Raw genomic sequence first — 17,908 nt, 5'->3', positions numbered from 1 at the left:
ACTGCTGAGTCATCTCTCCATTTTTGTTTTTGTTTTTCAAAGCCAACGTTTCCTATACAGTCTGGGCTGACCTTAAACTCACAGCACTTTTACCTCAGCCTCTCCAGCACTGGAATGAGAGGCACGAGCCAGCCAGGCATGCTTTAGGCCTTCCCGAGACTCCCTCGGGCCCTGGATGGAACACCAGCTTTCTCTGATGGTTGGCCTCATTTCTGCCTTCACCAAGGGTCTTCATTCTGGTAACTTTATTTCCTCCCCCTTGTTCTGCCTGGTCCTGCCTGAAATGCTCTCTCTGCCTATGGCTTACAGGATTCTGGCTTCCTTTAGGCCCAGATCATCAAGCTAACCTCTACACCCCCAGGGCATCTCCACACACCACCTGGAGCTCTCTCTGCTGTGCCACCAGATACACAGTTCCTGTACTGGGACACCAAGTAGCACTGTCCTTTCTGGGTTCCTAGCCCTCTGCCTAGAGCCGGGAGACAACTAGGAAGAGGGCGTGAGGTGAAGGAGTGACTGTCAGGAAGTCTTGGGGGACCATGAAAGAAATCAGGAAGCCATGCTGAAGCAGTGGAGAATGCCCGCTGTCTCCTCAATGCTGTGTAGCGGACTTCTTCAGCCCCTGACACCACTTCTCTGGTCAAACATACCAGGATAGCTCCACTTCCTGTCATATTCTCCTGGGTGTCACCTACAGAGTATTGTGGCAGTGGCTCTGTCTGTCCTCTTACACCAAGTTGGGAAAGGCAAGGCTGCATCTCTTTCGCCTTCTTTGGAGAGTTGGCTGGCTGCTGAGTCCTGAGTCAGTCTGAGGAACTGAGACCTGCCAAGGCGACATGATATAGCTCGCTGAGGGAGCCAGGCAAGAGCCAGGCTACCAGGCTGCTCCTGACCCCTCAGAATCTGTGTGCCAACATACAGGTTTTCTGTGGTCGCACACACGCTTATGTTAGAAGAGGAAATGCAGCTCTCGTGGCTGAAGTCCCAAAAGCTGGGAGAACAGTGGGGCTCGGTACCTGCATTTGCTACTGCCTACCAAACTGGGACCCAGACTCCAACTCCCCTCTGACAGCTATGTGTGATCCAGAGGAGTGCCAGGTCCCACTTGCTTCCTGCAGAGTCCGTGTCCATAGCAACTGTTTGAAAAGCGTGACATTCAATCAACCAGTTGTTTGGTGGACAAGATTGCAGACTGCTGGGATGCATGGCTCACACTGGCTCCACAGCAGGCCCTGGCCTCTCTGAGATAGTCACAGAGGGACCCCTGGGCCTTCTTGGGAGTGAGCTCTGTCCAGCTGCCCGGGATCTGGATACTGAGTTCCTGGGTAAGACGTTTGATACCAGCAGAGCCGTGGGATGACCGAATCCCATTTAACTTTGCCTGGCCTCAGGTGGGATGTTAGAGGTCATGGGGCTATGCCCAGCCTCCATCTCTTCATCAATAACTAAAAGACAGGAAATAGCAGTAAGAACCGGACATCTCTAAATACATGGAACACAGGCACAGAGGGGCAACGTCAGACATCCTTGGAAAAATTCAAGGTAGAATTCCTTTCCTGGGTTTTCTAACTGGATTTCAGGTCTTTTCTTGATCTCTGACATAACTGCAGCCTCCTCGTGAAGACTCAACCACTGGAATCCCATGAGTTACTCCCCTGGTACCTGTTCACTGTGGCCACAGGACCTTTGTCCGTACAGGTCCAGCCAATTCCCTCCCAGCTCTTCCCATATCTGGCTGCTTATACTGCTGCACGTTTCTGTTCAAGCATCACCTTCTCCCCGACTGACAGCCCGTCCTCTCTCCACGCCTTTCATGGTTTCCTCTAAACCCCACCCCACCCGACCCCACCCCACCCCACCCCAGGTCCCCTGGTTATTCTTCAGAGCTGCTTACATTTTCAGAGTCTTTCTCTTATGCTACAGAAGGGAAGGGAGCACTCGTGTGCCTTTCCCATGTTGTCTCTGGTGCTGTGCACAGCGAGCCCGGGTAGGACAGGAGACAGAGAAAGCAGCTAAGAAAGCACAAGGAAGCCGGGCGTGGTGGCGCAGCACTTGGGAGGCAGAGGCAGGCGGATTTCTGAGTTCGAGGAGAGGTCTGGAGAGAGCTGGGAGAGAGCCCTGGGGTGAGTGTTCCTCAGCCTTTTGGAAGGGCAGGGGTCGAAGGGCAGCTCAGGGGTCACTGGGAGACAGCTCTTAGGGTAAGCAGGGGCTTATCATCTTCCTTTGCCATCAGGGCCTGGCTGGACCTGTCACCTCTGAGTGGCCACAGTGAAGAAGTTATTTGCTGAGCTTGTGGAGGCCATGGTGGCACTGGTGCCGGTTCGCTTGCTGAGCACTGAACGCAGGTCACCTTCCCTACCTTACTTCTCTCTGTTTGACAATGGAGGGAATGACCTCAGCAATGAGGGACCTGTGTGGGCCAAGTGGGGGGAGGGGGTACAGCTAAGGCTAAAGGTGGGCTAGAACAGGTTTGGGCACATTCCTACTGAGGCATGGGTCTCCCCCTCTGCCACAGCACCCAGCCACACACAGTCCTCTTACCTACAAGCGGTGGGCTCTGGCAACATGACAGAGTGTTATTATTCTCCTGCCATCCAAAGAGAGAAAGTCCTGATACTTAGCCACGGTGGGCACAGAGCCTGAGGAAAGTCAGGCACGTGACACAGAAGATTCGCAGAGCAGAGCAAGCATGGAGAACAAAAGGCAGCTTTGTGCTTGCCTGGGGCTGGGAGAGGGCGCTGGGGAGTGACACTTTAATCATGGGGGGGGGGGTGTGAGGTTGGTAGGGGCACAGGAGAAGCCCTGGGAAGGAGGTGTTGATGGTTGGTCTGCGGTTGGCGACGCACTCCATGACATCCAACTGCAGCTTGAAAATGACTGGCCTGGTGCACAAGCAGCCTGAGATGCTGGGGCTGGAAATCTGTGTCTGCCTGGGCTGCATCTAAGTTCAAAGGCAACCTGAGCAACTTGGTGAAACCCTGTCTTAAAACAAGGAAGAGGAAGGCTATAGGGATGGGTGGGGCTGGGGCTGGGGAGATGACTTGATGGTTACAAGTTTCAAGCACTTGCTCTGCAATCATGGGGACCAGAGTTCAGATCCCAGCACCCATGTAACAAGATCGGCATCTTAGAAATGCATAAAACTCCAACTCCAAAGGATTTAACATTCTCTTTTAACCTCCCCAGGCACACACACACACACACACACACACACACACACACACAGAGGTGGAGGTGGGGGCTTGGGTGGTACATTGTATGTGTATCCTAGCTCAGCTTAAAAATATATCTCTCTGGGGATGGAGAGATGGCTCAGCAGTTAAAAGCACTGGCTGCTCTTCCAGAGGACCCAGATTCAATTCCTAGCACCCATGTGGCAGGTTACAACTGTCTGTAACTCCAGTTCCAGGGGGTCTGACACCCTCACACAGACATGCATGCAAGGCTAACATCAATGTACATAAAATGGAAAAAAAATCCATTTATTTAAACAACACCTCAGGAAGAATATGAATGCACAGCACCCTGTAAAGTGTCTGTGGGTGTCTCGTAGAGAGGCGCCGGGTGGCTAAAGGAAACCCCAAAGTTCCGTGGGTCAGTGCTTCTGTGGCTTTGTCTCCTGCCTTTACTTCCTCCTGCATGCCCACAGCCTTTACCATGCACAGCTGGATTCCCACACAGCCCTTTGAGGTCTGTCTCCAGAGTGAGAATCAGGCACAAAAAAAAAAAAAAGATATTTACAAGGCCGCACAAGGCAGGGCTAAGATTTGAACCCAGGCACTCCCCAGCCCACTCTTCATGCTGCCCCTCAGGTTTCTAATTTGCCACCATTTCCCAAAGCCTCTGGTTGGTGCCACGCTCAGGGGACACTATCTCTAACTGCCTGTTCAGCAGGCAAGACGTCACCAGGTTGGCCTGAGGGGTTTGGAGAAGGTGGCACAGGGGGCCTGCTGACCTGCCCTTTGGCTGAGAGCTCTGGCTAAGAGTAGGCAGACCCTGGAGGCTCGTTTCACTCTGCCCTCTGCTGAGGGCGCATCCTGGAAGGTCAGGCTGGCAAACAGCACAACAGAATGGTCAGAACGCAGCCACCGCCAGCACATTTAATTCAATTCCTCCAGCCTTTATGGGGCCTGCTCTGACTCACACAGTCGCTCAAGCCTGTGGTCAAGTCCGAGAGGCAGAAATACACACAGCAATTAGAAAACACATAAACACACATCCCAGGGAGTGTCAAAGCTGGGGCGCAGCCCAGGGTGGGGAGAGATTAGTAGTTACTGGGGCGATGAAAGGGCTCCCTAGAGGAGAGCGCATGCCAGCCAGCCAGGTCTCTGAGGGTCAGTAACATCCAATGTGTATGTGTGTCTGTCTGTCTGTGTACATGTATGCAAATGCTATTCAGCTATATATGTGTGGAGGCCAGCAGTCAAGCTCATGTACGTACCTTAGGTACCGCTCACTTGGTTTTTCTTTCTTTCTTTCTTTCTTTTTTTTTTTTGAGACAGTGTTTCCCATGGACTTGGACCTCACCAAGCACACTAAGCTGGCTCAGCAGCAAGCCCCAGGGATCTATTTGGTCTCTGTCTCCCCGGTGCTGTGATGATAGGTGTGATGATAGGCCTTTTATATGGGCATTGAGGACCAACACACACACACACACACACACACACACACACACACACACTCACACATCTCCCAATCTGATGACCACAGCATAACAGGCACTGAGCCACAAATGTCTAGCTGAACTGCTCTGAAAGTCCAGGACCACAGAAACCACGAGGTAACAAACATTTACTGAATTGGGGGAGGGGGGACAAAGCAATAGATAATCACTGCCTATTTCGGAAAAAGTGTTGATGGGTGGGCGGGCTCAGTACTTCCCTAGCAGTTGCCCCCCCTCCTTGCAACTCAAGCTCTCTGGAGCCCCAGCTTGGCCCTCTGGGGTCACAGAGAACATGGGTTCCCTCCGTCCTGGGCCAGCTACAGCAGAATTGCATCCTGCTGTGGTCTGAGTGTGTCTGTCCTCCAATATCCACTGGAATGTAATGGCCATTGTGATGCTATTGAGAGTAGGTCCTAAGGCTGGACCACCTTTGTGTGAACTCACTTGCTTGCCCTTGCTTGCCCTTGCTCCCTCCTCCTCCCTTCACATTAGCCCTCAAACTCGATCCACTAGTTTAGGTCCTTACCAGGGGTTGCCCTTTGACCCTGAACTTCTTATCTCCTCAGAACAGTGAGCCAACACACTTCTACTTGTTAGAAATGACTTAGACTGGAGTCTGTAAAGGGCTTGCCATGCACAAAGCCCTCCCAGCACTGGAAGTGTGTGGCCCAGCAAGGTGGTGTACACCTTTCACCCCAGCATTCAGGAAGCAGAGACAGGCAGATCTCTGTGAGTTCCTCTGGTCTACAAAGCTAGTTCCAGGACAGCCAGGGCTTGTTACACAGAGAAAGCCTGTCTCGAAAAACTACAACAACAAAAGCAAACAAAAGTAAAACAAAGCGTCGCTATCCCAAGTCTCCCAAAGCGAAGGCAGGAGGCCCTCAGAGTCGTGGCCAACGTCTGTTTCACAGTAAGACCCTGTTTCAAAGGCTGGGGAGAGATCTTGGTGGTAGAGCGCTTGCCTAGCCCTGGCTTCTATACCCAGCACAGAAGAAGAAAACAATCGCCCAGGAACACCTCTGGCTCCTTCTTGGAGCTGTACAACCCTGAGCAGAGCTATCTTCCTAATCCTTCACCGTCCTGTGCTCCCTCCTCAGGCTACTCCGAGCTTCTGCAGGACAGGGCACTCAGTCAGCAGGATGTAAATGAGTTACTGTGTGATGATCCATCCCTGTTACATAGGCCCTCCAGTCACCGGACACATTGGCCCATGTGACAGATCTGCATAGGTTCCATTTTACAGAAGGGGAAACTGAGCCCACAGAGGTGATGGGGCTTGCCTTCGCGTTCATTTTGCAGCTGGGCATAGTTTCTCAGTCTGTAGGACTTTGGTGTAGCAGAAACCCTCACTGTGGCCTTGACTCCAGTCATGCTGAGCTTCCTTGTTCTTTGAGCTCATAAGCACTTTGCTACCTCAGGACCTTTGCATGTGCAGAGCCAGGTTCTTAGGATACTTTGCCCAATTCATAGGCTGGTACAAGCACCACCACTTTGGGGGTACAGAGGCCATTGACCCTGTACCTGCATGGAAGTTCCCTTCTCTTCCCCACATAGCACAGCTCACCTATGTCTGATGTGGTCTTTGTGTCCATTCCTATTCCCATACCTTCTGGGCTATGAGCCCTGAAAGTACGTTTGGATTGTTCTGTACAAGGCTGTGTCCTCAACACCAGTGCCATGCTCAGTGTGGCACAAAGGAGCATGGACTTCCCTGTTCAGCCCAGGTCATGGGGGTGGGGGGACCAGGATGGGAGCTATAGTGATATCTGGGAGGCAAAGAGACTGCCTGAGGACCCACTAGCCTAAGGGGTGCAAACTGGACTACCCCTCCTCTATGGGGACATGTGGCCCCACCTGTTAGGGAGGTGCTGGCTGCCGCTCGCTAGTCTTGCTCCAGCTGCTGACATAGAATGAAATATTCATCCAAGGCCGGAGATTCGCAGAGTATGTTTAAGATGGATCGCATTCGCATGTGCCTATGAAATCTAATTGGATTCATCGTAGGGCATTTGGTTTCTCGGAACAGACACATCATTTTCTCAAGCGTGCAGCCTCTGCCACCCAGGCCTGAGAGGGTGCTGGCTGTGCCCGCACCTATCGCCTATCTGCCAGGCTGGGCGGGGCTGGCTGTGAGAAGAACCTGCCAGGCCTGGCCGACACCCTGGAGGTTAGTCAAGGTAGCTGACTCCGATTCCCCAATAAAGCAGCTCCCTCCCTCCCTCTCTTCCTCCCCCCCCCCCATAATGATGCTGTTCCCCCTTTTCATTCCATCCCCACAGGTCCAACCCTCTGCTTCTCCTTCAGTCTCATGCCTCCCCCCAAGACAAGTCTTCCGATGGGTGCAGATTTTGAGTTCTGCCTCCCACTTTTCATTTGAACAGAGGAGGCAGGTCACAGTAGCTCTCAATCCCCCAAAAAACTGTCTTGTAGGAGCCTCCCTGCAATGTCCCTTTTACACTGACATGCAACTCCTAGTACCGCCTGCGCCGCCAGAATAATAGTGTCTGGCAGCGGCGGCAGCACGAATCCACTTGGCCCCAGCACCTGGAGCCGTGGAGCCCGTGGTAAATTCACTTAACCTCTTGGTGTCTAAGTCCTCACCTATGAACGGCGGGTGATCAGAACACCAACCGCCTAAAGCTTTTGAGGGGACTCATGAATCAAGCCAGAAGGCACAGCGGGGGGCCTGGACTACAGCCAGAGCTTAGCGCTTCTATCTGGCATTAGCATATTAGCCTTAGCTAATCAAAGCTCCTGTCACACCTTTCTTTGTGGCCTGGTTGGGGGCGTGCTTTCTAATAAACACAACTTCTCTGACCCTCAGATTTTCTGCACCTCAGCCAGAAAAAGATGTGTTCTGTTTCCGTTTTACTCTACCGTCATATCTACTTTGACTGTGCAGCTCCTTCTGGGCGGAACGCCCCTCCCAACTTTCCTTCCTGGCTAACATTTACATCTCTGAAAATCACCTCCTGCAGGAGGCCTTCCCTGATTACACAGACTTACCAGCTCCTGACACTTGCCCCCTACTCCCTGAGATGGACTTCTTCCTCAGGCAGCTGCTTCCACGGCCCCTGGATCTTCTCCTGACAGAAGTGTCATTGCATCTTAAGAACACAGAAACTGCTTGATCCCAAAGGAGCAGAGAGGTGTCCTTTTTCAAACAAGTATGGGACATTTATGAAAACTGGCCACATTTTTGAACTATGAAGCAAGTCTCAATAAATACCAAAGACACAACCAACCCAAGCTGGTTGTCTTCATCAGGAGTTCAAGGCCAGCCTGGTCTGCTTAGTAAACTCCAGGCCAGCCAGAGCTACACAGTGTTGGCAATCTGAGTTCAATCCCCAGAACCCACTAGAGAGGAGAAAACTGACTTGCTAACGTTGTCTTCTGACCTCCACATATGTGCTGGGTGTGTGCCCTGCACACATACAAACACACAAAATTTAAAAACCTACAAAAATCAAAAGTAACTCATAGGTCAGGGAATAAGCCAAATAGGGAAAAAAAAATCTTTTAGGCATGAACAATAATGAAAACATGAGCGTTTGTGGGACACGGCTCACATGAACCCAAAGAGCGAGCCACAGCTCAGTGCTGACATTAAGGGGGAAAGTCCTCCAGGCCTCCAGGCCTTCTCCAGATCTATGTCGCTGCAACTAAGAGATTCCTAGAAAGCATGGACCCAGGGCCACCAGCTCCCCTTGAACCACAACCCCAGAGAGGACGGGAGGAGACAGAACACCCTTCTCCAGTAATTCTTGACCCAAATCAGTCTTCCCCTGAGAACAAAGTAGCCTGGCCAGTCCTGCTGCTCTCTGGGTCTGTGTGCTCAGAGGAGGCTTATGTGAGCTGTGCCATCTAAGAGAGCACTGCCACCCCATGCCAGGAAGCTGGCCCATGCTCTACTCCACGGGTGCTGGGATGAGCAATCACACCTGGATGGACAGAGGAATGGCCATCTTTAGTCTCACACAGCAGAGAACTTAGCTAAGGTCTGACTTCAAAGCAGTTTGGATCAGGTTCTGAAAGCATAAATGCAGACAAAGGTCCCTAAGAAGGAGGTGGGTTCCCTTGCCTCGTGGCAGCCTGTGTCTCCAAGATCCGCCACTCAAGAGCTTGTTAGAAAATGTAGCTCGTGGTTTCACCCAGCTTAGATGTGTGGTCAGTTGGGGTGACTTCCCAGGTGTTCAGGGAAGCCAACTTGGAAGTGCCTTAGCTCCTGCCTGCATCCTCTACCCAGAACCTCTTTCATCTTGTGGGCAGCAGTTCCCAGGATATGATACCATCCCAGTAGGGCTCCTGATAGCACAGTGTTTGCAGGTGGTGACCCTCAGGTGGCAGTGGGTACTGGCCTTGGAGGCTGACCTGCTCAGCTGCGGAGACCCTGTGCCTCTGGAAGCCTGCAGTCCCTCTCCAGAAGATGGCAATACTGCCCACTCCACCCAAGTCACAGCACTGAGGGAACACAAGGACGATGGCACTCACCCGTGCTGTGCTTCTGATGGACAGTGGCTGTGACAGGGAAGACAGCTGGTTAGTGCCCTGGGTGCCAAATATCTGCCAAAGCTGTGTACTCACTCAGCTGTTTATCTACTAGTAAGTCACTGGGCGTCTCCTCTGGGCATAGTGAAAGAGAAGTGAGGAAAGGCTTTCAGGAAGTGTCTCTGGATAGGAGTGAGAGGTGTGTCTCTGAAACCCATGGTGAAGAGCATTCCCGGTAGGGAAGTAACTAGAACAGAAGCAAGCATGCTCTGTGCGTGCGTGCGTGCGTGCGTGCGTGCACGCGTGAATGGCCAGTACAGCTGAGCAGTGGAAGAAGGGGAGGACATAGAGATTCGGAGGCCACCATAACCCCCAGCAAAGCATCTTTATCTTTTCTCGGTGAGGGAATCACAACCCAACCCAGGCAGCTGCCCACCAGCACCCACTCTTTCCACATGGCCTCAAGAAGCACTGCTGGAACCTGGAACCGACTCTGAATGAGAAGGTGTGTCTGGGGAGAGGCCCCCAACCCTGAGATTGTAGAAGCCTGAAGCCCGGGCATGTGGGAGTCGAGGCAGGTCGGATCTGGGTCATGGAGGAGCGGGTTGGGGAGGCAGAAGGGTGGCAGAGGCAGCCACCTGGGGCTGGGTGGGCGGGGGCGGCCTCTCCATGGAGACAGCGTTTTAAAGGATCACTGGAATTACTCACGGAGGCCCGTGCACGCACGTGCGTGTGCCCAGAGCCATGTGCGTGCATGCACACACACACATACACACCCAGAGCCCAGGCAAGCCTGGAGGAGCTCACAAGCCACTTAAGGACTGACGTCATCCCTCAGCAGGGCTGAGGACATGAAGTCCATCTCAGGAAGTAGGGGGCAGGCATCTGGAGCCCCAGCAGGCTACAACTTCAGAGACCACAAGGCAGAGGCATAGAATAGTACCTCTCTTTCCTGTGCTTGGCCTAGTAGGGACCCTAAGAACTGAGGCCCGTGATCTCAGGGGTACCCAGCCAGTTTCTTTTTTTTTTTCCCTTGAGACAGGGTTTCTCTGGATAGCCCTGGCTGTCCTGGAACTCACTTTGTAGACCAGGCTGGCCTCGAACTCAGAAATCCACCTGTCTCTGCCTCCCAAGTACTGGGATTAAAGGCGTGCGCCACCACGCCCGGCCCCAGCCAGTTTCTTAAGGAAAAAGATCTTAAACATAGCTACACAGATGGATGAGGCTGGTGGCAGGAGCCAGAGCCTTGGAAAAAGATGGGGGCCAAGAAGGATGAAAAGTCACACAAAGCCATCTGTAGGAGTTATATTTGAACTGACGGCATCTCATGGGTGAGGAGAAATGGACAGGATGGGGATACACGTGAAGGGGGGGTTCTAGGCAGACAGCACAGTATATGCAAAGGGCCTGAGGCTGGGAAAGGACTCAAGGGTTCAGAGAATGAAAAAGAAAGCGAGTGTGGTGTGAAGTAGAGAGTTGGGCCGCCTGAGGTAGACTTCCCTACAGATACAGCAGAGGCTGTGGCTGGAGGAAGACAAATCCCCGGGTTTGCTCCCAGATGCCTCAGGGTTTTCTCAGAGTTCGAATATGCTCTCGTTGTGTGACACTGGGTTGGTCATGTCCCTGTCTGAGCCTCTGTCCTCCCCTGGACAATGGCAGCCCAATCTGTTTAATGCCAGGACAAGGTGTATGAAATGCACGTGGTAACCGCAGGATACACAGAGCCTCCTGCCTCAATTTCTCACACTGCTTATCTGTTTGGAAGGGTTGTGGTCCCATCTTCAGGCTGGGTTGGGGGCAAGTTCAGTCTCTAGAGAATCAGGGTTACGCATGGTTTTGCCCCAGCTGGCTCTCCATCCCATGGTCTCCAGAAGGGTTGGACTCCAGTCAAACAGCATCTCCTTTACTTTGTCCTCAGCCCAAATATTGGTTTCCTGACTCAACAGCCCAAGAAGGGAACCAGCCCCAGGCCATGAGACAAAGGGGAGAATCCAGGGTCCTCCGGCCCCCTCCGTCTCTCAGCCAGATACCCATTCAGTCCTGACACACCTCGTCTGCTCTAAATCAATCATCCATTCTTTCCCAACAACTCTCAGTTCTGTGGTCTCTCTCCATCCTTACCCCTAAGTTCTGAACCAAAATTAACAACTCCTGATGCAGAAGCCATTAAGCCCAGGTCATCCTAAGTACCTTCCATAGCCTCAGCCCACCTGCCCTCCCTGTCCCTCCCTGGACTTGCTGAGCCAGTTATCTGTCTGTCTGTCTGCCTCAGGACCTTTGCACTGGTTGTTTCCCCCACCCCCACCCCCTAGCAGGCACAATGTGCTGCATCACATGGCTGCATCCCTGTTTCATTCAGGGGTTCTCCCAAATGCCGCCTCTTCTTAACCAAGTCTCCCTGGTACCCTCCAGGTCTAGGCAGGTGCCACCCAAACCCGTGTCTCCCTACTTCATTTTCTTCAGAGCAGTCACTCATTGTTTATATCTTGGTCTATATCTTCCATTAGACTATGTGATAGGAGGAATCCTGACAGAAAGACAACGCATGGCCTGCTCCTCCCAGCATGTCCTTCCTGGTAGCCCCTGTCACTTGAGCTAGGCTCTGGTGTTTCCTGTCCCTTCCATTGTTCTGACGGCTCTTTCTCTGGTCTATCAGCTAGGCTGGACATTCCCGACCTGATTGTTGAATCTGGCCTGCTGCTTTGTTCCTATCCTCATTGCCTCTGGCCTCAACCTAGCGCTGTCATCTTCCAGGAGGCTGGCACCGACCCCACCCTCCCATGCATCCCATCTAGCCCCACCTCCAAACCCAGCCCCGTAAGCTGACCACAGGCTGTGGTCCGAGAGTGAGGGTCCCCCAGGGACGGGACTCAGAGCTTCTGGAGTTTCACTGCACTGAAGCCCCCAGCCTTGGATCCCACACAGGAGTCCCACCTGAGGGTAAGCTATCCCCTTTCCCCAGACAGGTGTCTCCTCCAGCCCTGGCCAACCTCAGACTGCATCCTCTACCCAAGCATGGGCATGGCTGTGATTATGTAGCCTTAGAGCCTCTTTGTAGCAACCCACAGGACAGACAAGGCTGGAAATCCCCAACAATTTGCCCAAGGTCACAGCAAAGAAGAAACAGGGGAGCTCTGTAGGCATGATGGTGTGAGCCTTTAGGTCCAGCCGTTGGGACCCGTGGATCTCAGAGCTGGAAGCCAGCTTGCTATACATAGTTCCAGGCAAGTGAGAGCCATGGAGAAAGATCCTGGAAGGGGGGTGGGGGAGGAAGAAAGGAAACTCAAGCCCTACTCTAAAGTCATGGACTGACATCCCTTGATAGCAGGGACAGTCGGGCTGTCCTTCCTCCTCAGCAGAACCTGGTGCACAGTGCTCAGCAGCAAACATTCCAAAGGGAAGCATTTTGATGTCAGGGCAGAAAATACAGGGAGAAAGATGTTGGCATGATCAGAGAACAACCCCAAGAGACAAGGATCTGTTGAAACAGGGAAGGCAGGAACATAAGTAGAGGCAAGGGGGGGGGTTGCCCATAGAATGTGAGGGGGCTTTGCCCTGGAGGAGGGCAGTCTGCTTTAACTCAGAATTCCAGATAATTCAAACAGTGCCCGTCAAACACAGGGACCAGCAGTCCAGGGCTCTTCCTCCAACGACACTGGTTGCGCTGGGTACACGGGTACACATACCACCAGAGTAGCCCTCCCTCCCGCCTACTGCTTCCTACCCACAGCGCTGCAGATTGCGGGGGAGGGCTCCGCTCCACGTGCAGGACAAAGCAGCCAGCACTCAGAGACCACGGTGAGTCACCCTCAAGTTCCCAGGCTGCCCCTGCCACTCAGCTAGGGTTCTGGCTGCCTGAAACAGCTTTGTGAGTCGGAGCAGGTATCAGAGAGGGGGCGGTGCCCATGTGCAGGAGCTGTGACTTCAGTGGATGACAGGTGTACTGTGATGAGGGCCCTCTGTGGCAGATGTGGTTTGAAGTTCTAGGGTTCAGAGGGATGAAACCAGTGGCTCTGAACCAGGTCCCTGAGGCTGGCTTTATCAAGAAGGACACAGATTTTATAAATATCACAGCCCTTGACTTGATCACATGGCTCGGGAATTAGATAGAAGGCCAATTAGGAGAAAGAGGCTTGGCCACTGCTGGCAGCCAGTGAGGGGATATAGAGGAGTTCACAGTCAGGGCAGGTGGGCCGATGGCTTTGTCTCTCATCCATGGCCACTAATGATCCCTGGCCCCTGAGGCCAAAGCCAGAATATGGGGTCATGTCTTATATAAAAACCCTCAGGCACGACTGAAGGCGGGGACCAGTGGCTAGGGGTCGAGCAAGAAAAAAAGATGGGGCAGAGTGGAGGTGCTGAAGAGATGGCTCAGTGGTTAAGAGCGCTTGCTGCTCTTGCTGAGGACCCGGGGCCTAGGGCCCACATGGTGGCTCCCAACCATCCGTCACTCTGGTTGCAGAGGACATGACACCCTCTCCTGAGCTCAGTGGACACGAGGCATGGACAGTGCCCATGCATACATATACGCAAAACATACATACACAAATCATACATATAAGTAAATGAAAATGAAGGATGGAAGGGAAGGAGGGAGGGAGGGACGGAGGGAGGGACGGAGGGAGGGACGGAAGGAGGGGAGAAGGGAGGGAGGGAGGGAGGGAGGAAGGAAGGAAGGAAGGAAGGAAGGAAGGAAGGAAGGAAGGCAGGCAGGCAGGCAGGCAGGCAGGGAGGGAGGGAGGGAGGGAGGGAGGCAGGCAGGCTAGATGGATGGATATATATGGATCAGGGCTCAGGCTAGAGCCAGGGTCAAGGTTCAACCTGGTGAGAGGAGCCACAGCTCAGTCTGGAGCTGAAGTCAGGGCTCAGCGAGAAAAGGGACTGAGGCCTGGTCTGGCTTTGGCGTGGCATGTGGAGGACTTCCTTCCTGTTGTGCTGGTCTCCCTCCCTCAGGGACTGGCCAGTACTCTTTGGGATCCAGACTGCTCTTCCTAGGGTGGGAGCTGGGAGCATGACTTTAGGGAGACTAGAGGGGAGAGCAGAGAGGAGGGCTGCTATTCTAGGCCCCAGTAAATCACAGTGTGGGAGTTAAATATAGGGGGACACCACGTGGCAGGCCGTAGGTGGTTAATGACCCTGCAGGAAGCGAGTCAGAGCCCAGAGCAAGAGTGTGGCAGGGGGCGGGAGGACGAGAGACAAGGCGGCGGTGTGCCCTTGATCCCGAGGGCTCCTGCCCCTCTGCGACTTCAGGGTCATCCCTGTCTTCACTGAACCTCGACTGCCCCATCTCAGGATGTACATACAGCTCAGCGAGGATCTCTAAGCTCCCCTCATCTGCACCAGGAGAGGACTGGCCGATGCTCTTTCTCCAGACTGGGCCCACTGGAGAGCTCATTACCTGACCTACCACCATCATGGGTGGAAGACCCCTCCCCGGACAAGAACTGCCCTCCATAGGCCTTTCCCCGGCTGCACACAGATGTGGTCCCAAGTGTCTCTCCCATCAGACTGGGAGACTAAGTGTTTGGGCTCCATCACTCACCCGCTGTCCTTGCCTTCGGGGATCCAGGAGCTATGGCTCCTCTGAAGCTCAGACCTTCTGGGGCTATGCTGTCGCAGCCGCACTTCGAGTACGGCTGCTCTGTGACAGCTCTGAGGACACAGCCCAGCTACACAACCTGAACAATCAGCTGTTGTGTTTTCCTCTCAAGGGCACTGAGCACTGAGCTATGTGTGTCTCCCCGTTTCCTTGTCTAGGAGCTCGGGAGCTCTGAGTGAGCCTCGCGTCAGCAAAGCACAGCCTTGGGCTGTCACACTTCTGCCCTCACTCGCTCTTTCCCCGTCTCTTCCTGTTTATCCTTCTAATTCAAACGAGGGAACTTTCTAGAAGGAGAGGAAGAAAAGGAATAAAGAAACAAATCTTTCACTGCTAAAATGCTAACTGCTGAAGTTATGTCAGGGCAATCGGCTTTACCTCAGGGCCCGGCATCACCAGCTCCTAGCTTCCCTAGATGTATACACCTGCTGAGCCAAAGAACACAGAGAGGTTAGTTGGGTTTTCCAGAGTCACACAGCTAAGAAGCCTGAACGAGAATCTGAAGCAGCTGTATCTAACTCCAGCTCAGACAATGCCAAGCTGCCTGCCACTGCAGCCGAGGCTTTGATGGACATCAGAGGGAGTTAGGATGACAGAGTTTGAAAGTCTAGAAAGAAAAGGGGAGAAGTGAGGCCGGCGTCTGCCCCTGACAGCAATGAAGGGCAGGTCAAGGAGGAAGGACTGGTGCTTTTCGGGCTTCCAGATTCAGGAGGAAGTGGGTCACAGGAAGTGGAGGTCACAGGAGGAAGTGGATGACCTCCATTTAGCATCAGCCCGCATTTCCTCCCATTGGGAAGGGCTGCATGTATCTGAGGCTCTTGACAGACAGACAGAACATAGGGCAGAAGGAACAGGCAAGAAATGGGGCTCAGCCTGGAGGACACCAAACTACAATGGGCAGAATTGTGCTGTCCTCGCCCAAGGTGGGCTGTCCCCTTGGCTTCCCTGGAAACGCCCAGGAGGGGTGCCAATAACATGGAACACTACGGACAGGTTCAGGGAGGATCAAGAATTGCTCTGCCCACCTGCCAGTGTGTCCCTGTTGAAACTGTGAGACTTAGCACAGATTCCACACAGGACTGGATTAGATGAAGAGCTCAATGAGACAGCAGCACTCCCGAAAATCCATCCATAAACACGCAGCACTGGAGTGTACAACAGAGATGATACTCCGTGAGAGCACGAGGGGCTAACTATTCAATAAACACTGCCGGGACCACAGGCCAGCCCAAGGAAGAGGAAGTCAGATCCCACTCCACACCACATGCAACGACAGAAGACAGATCTAAAAACGGGCTCAGAGACACAGCTCAGTTGGCACAGTCCCTGCCAAGCATGAATGATACCCTGAGCTCTGGCTCCAGCATGGAATAAACTGGGCGTGACGGTGCACGTGTGTAACCCCAGCACCGCAAAGTGGGATCAGGCGCATGGAGATCCAAGGTCATCCCCACTACAAGAGTTAAGGCCGGCATAGGCTACATGATACTCTCTCACAGAATACAGCAAAGCAGACGGCAAAGCAAAACAGCCCCCAGGGACACAAACATAAAACACAAAAAGGAAGCAGAAGCCGCATATCGCTAGGAAGGGACATGCAGTGACCTTGGAGGACAGGAAGTGACCTCAGGAGGAGAAAGCCTCTTAAACAAGATGCAGAGGAGAAAAGTCAACAAAAGGGAAGGGCTCCACACTACTCCACCAGCACATCACACAAAGTTCAATGACAAGTGATGGGGGGGGGGAGCAGGCAGGGAACACCTGTGACAAATGCTAAGATGTGTGTTCATTCAAACCTCTTTTCCAAATTAACAGGAAGAAGAGATGTGACCCATTTAAAAAAAAAAAACCAAAAACAAAAGCAAAAACCCCAAACAACAACAAAACAAAGCAGGCAAGGAGCGTGAGCAGGCGTTCTGCAGAAGTCGTCTGATGACCACTCAACGCCTAATGAGGCATTCGACTTCTCTAATGGCTGACGATGCTAATGAAGAGGAGGTATTTTTCTCCCAACAGATTGGCAAAATTAAGGAGTGTTAAATCAACTGATGGAGAGGAGCTAGGATGTGGGAACTCGGATGTATCACTCACAGGAGTGCAAGGCGGCGTGGTTACCTTGTGGGGCCATTCGGCAGTGTTTATGAACACAGAATTCCCTACTCCCAAAGCATAGCACACACCGCAAGGATCCCAGTGGAGTCAGACTGCCCACCAGAAGGGCGAGCGAGGCGTAAACAGCCAGGGAGCGCTGCCCTTCCAGAAGAGCCCCTGCTTCAGCTGCCCTTCCACTCGGTAGATGGGAACAGTGCAATATGGTGAAATGCAAAGATAACTAATTGATTATGATTGATGCATCCTTGAGCTAGCCAGTCTTGGGCTCAGGAGAGTTCCACGCAGACCACGTGGTTTTCCTCTCTTCCTCCCTGTCTACTTTCTTTCCTTCTGCTGGTCTGTGCTGATGACTCCTGGGAGTGCAGGCAAGGCCCCAGGCTCTATCCTTAACCTGAACAGCACTCCACCCTGAGTCTGGCCCCACACTGAACCTTCCATTAGACCACAAGCCATGTCCTCTCCCAGGGCCGTGCTGCGAACTGCACAGCCAATGGAGGCTCTCACTGTGGATGAAGCAGTTTGGTCCCATAAGTGTCCTCAGTCTTGGGGAACAAGGCTGCCTGCTGTGCTAAGCCTACGCCATCCTTCTCCACCCATTCTCTCCCATTCTCTCTTATTCCACCATCTTTTCCCCTTTTCTTCCTCCCCTTGATATAGCACTAGGCCTTGGGGCCAGAGTCAGGTGTCAGAGGAGGGGATAGCCATTCCTTGGGGTCCAGGAGCTAAGCCAGGGAGTTGGACCTTCTAAGTCATGGGTAAGAGCAGGCAGCTACTTCCACTCAGGACAACCAATGGCTGCCAAGGGCACCAGCTACGGTCATGACCAGGGCCTCAGATGGCCACAACAGGCCCTTGGAGACAGGATGGCCAAGGACAGCCTAATTAGGCTTGACAGCAGCCCACGAGGCTTATTAAGCTTGGAGCCATCGGGGGAACTGAGGAGGCAGGGCAGCCAAAGCTGGCTCGGCCACTGGTCCCCACAGGGACACTTGGCTCTGTGGCTCAGGTCAGCCTGCTCAAAGAGAACCCTGTTAGCTAAGGATGCCAAG

At 53.1% G+C, this 17,908-nt stretch overlaps 1 protein-coding gene across 10 annotated transcripts in view; it reads right to left on the bottom strand.

Annotated features, from left to right (window-relative positions):
- Dlgap4 (DLG associated protein 4) overlaps positions 1–17,908 on the bottom strand; it is a 150,731-nt gene that overhangs the window by 68,261 nt on the left and 64,562 nt on the right. The window lies entirely within an intron of this gene.

Source organism: Mus musculus, chromosome 2, assembly GCF_000001635.26.
Source record: "Mus musculus strain C57BL/6J chromosome 2, GRCm38.p6 C57BL/6J".
NCBI classification, from domain to species: Eukaryota; Metazoa; Chordata; class Mammalia; order Rodentia; family Muridae; genus Mus; species Mus musculus.
The sequence above is the reverse complement of the archived record's forward strand: the minus strand, read 5'-3'. Positions and strand labels throughout refer to the sequence as shown.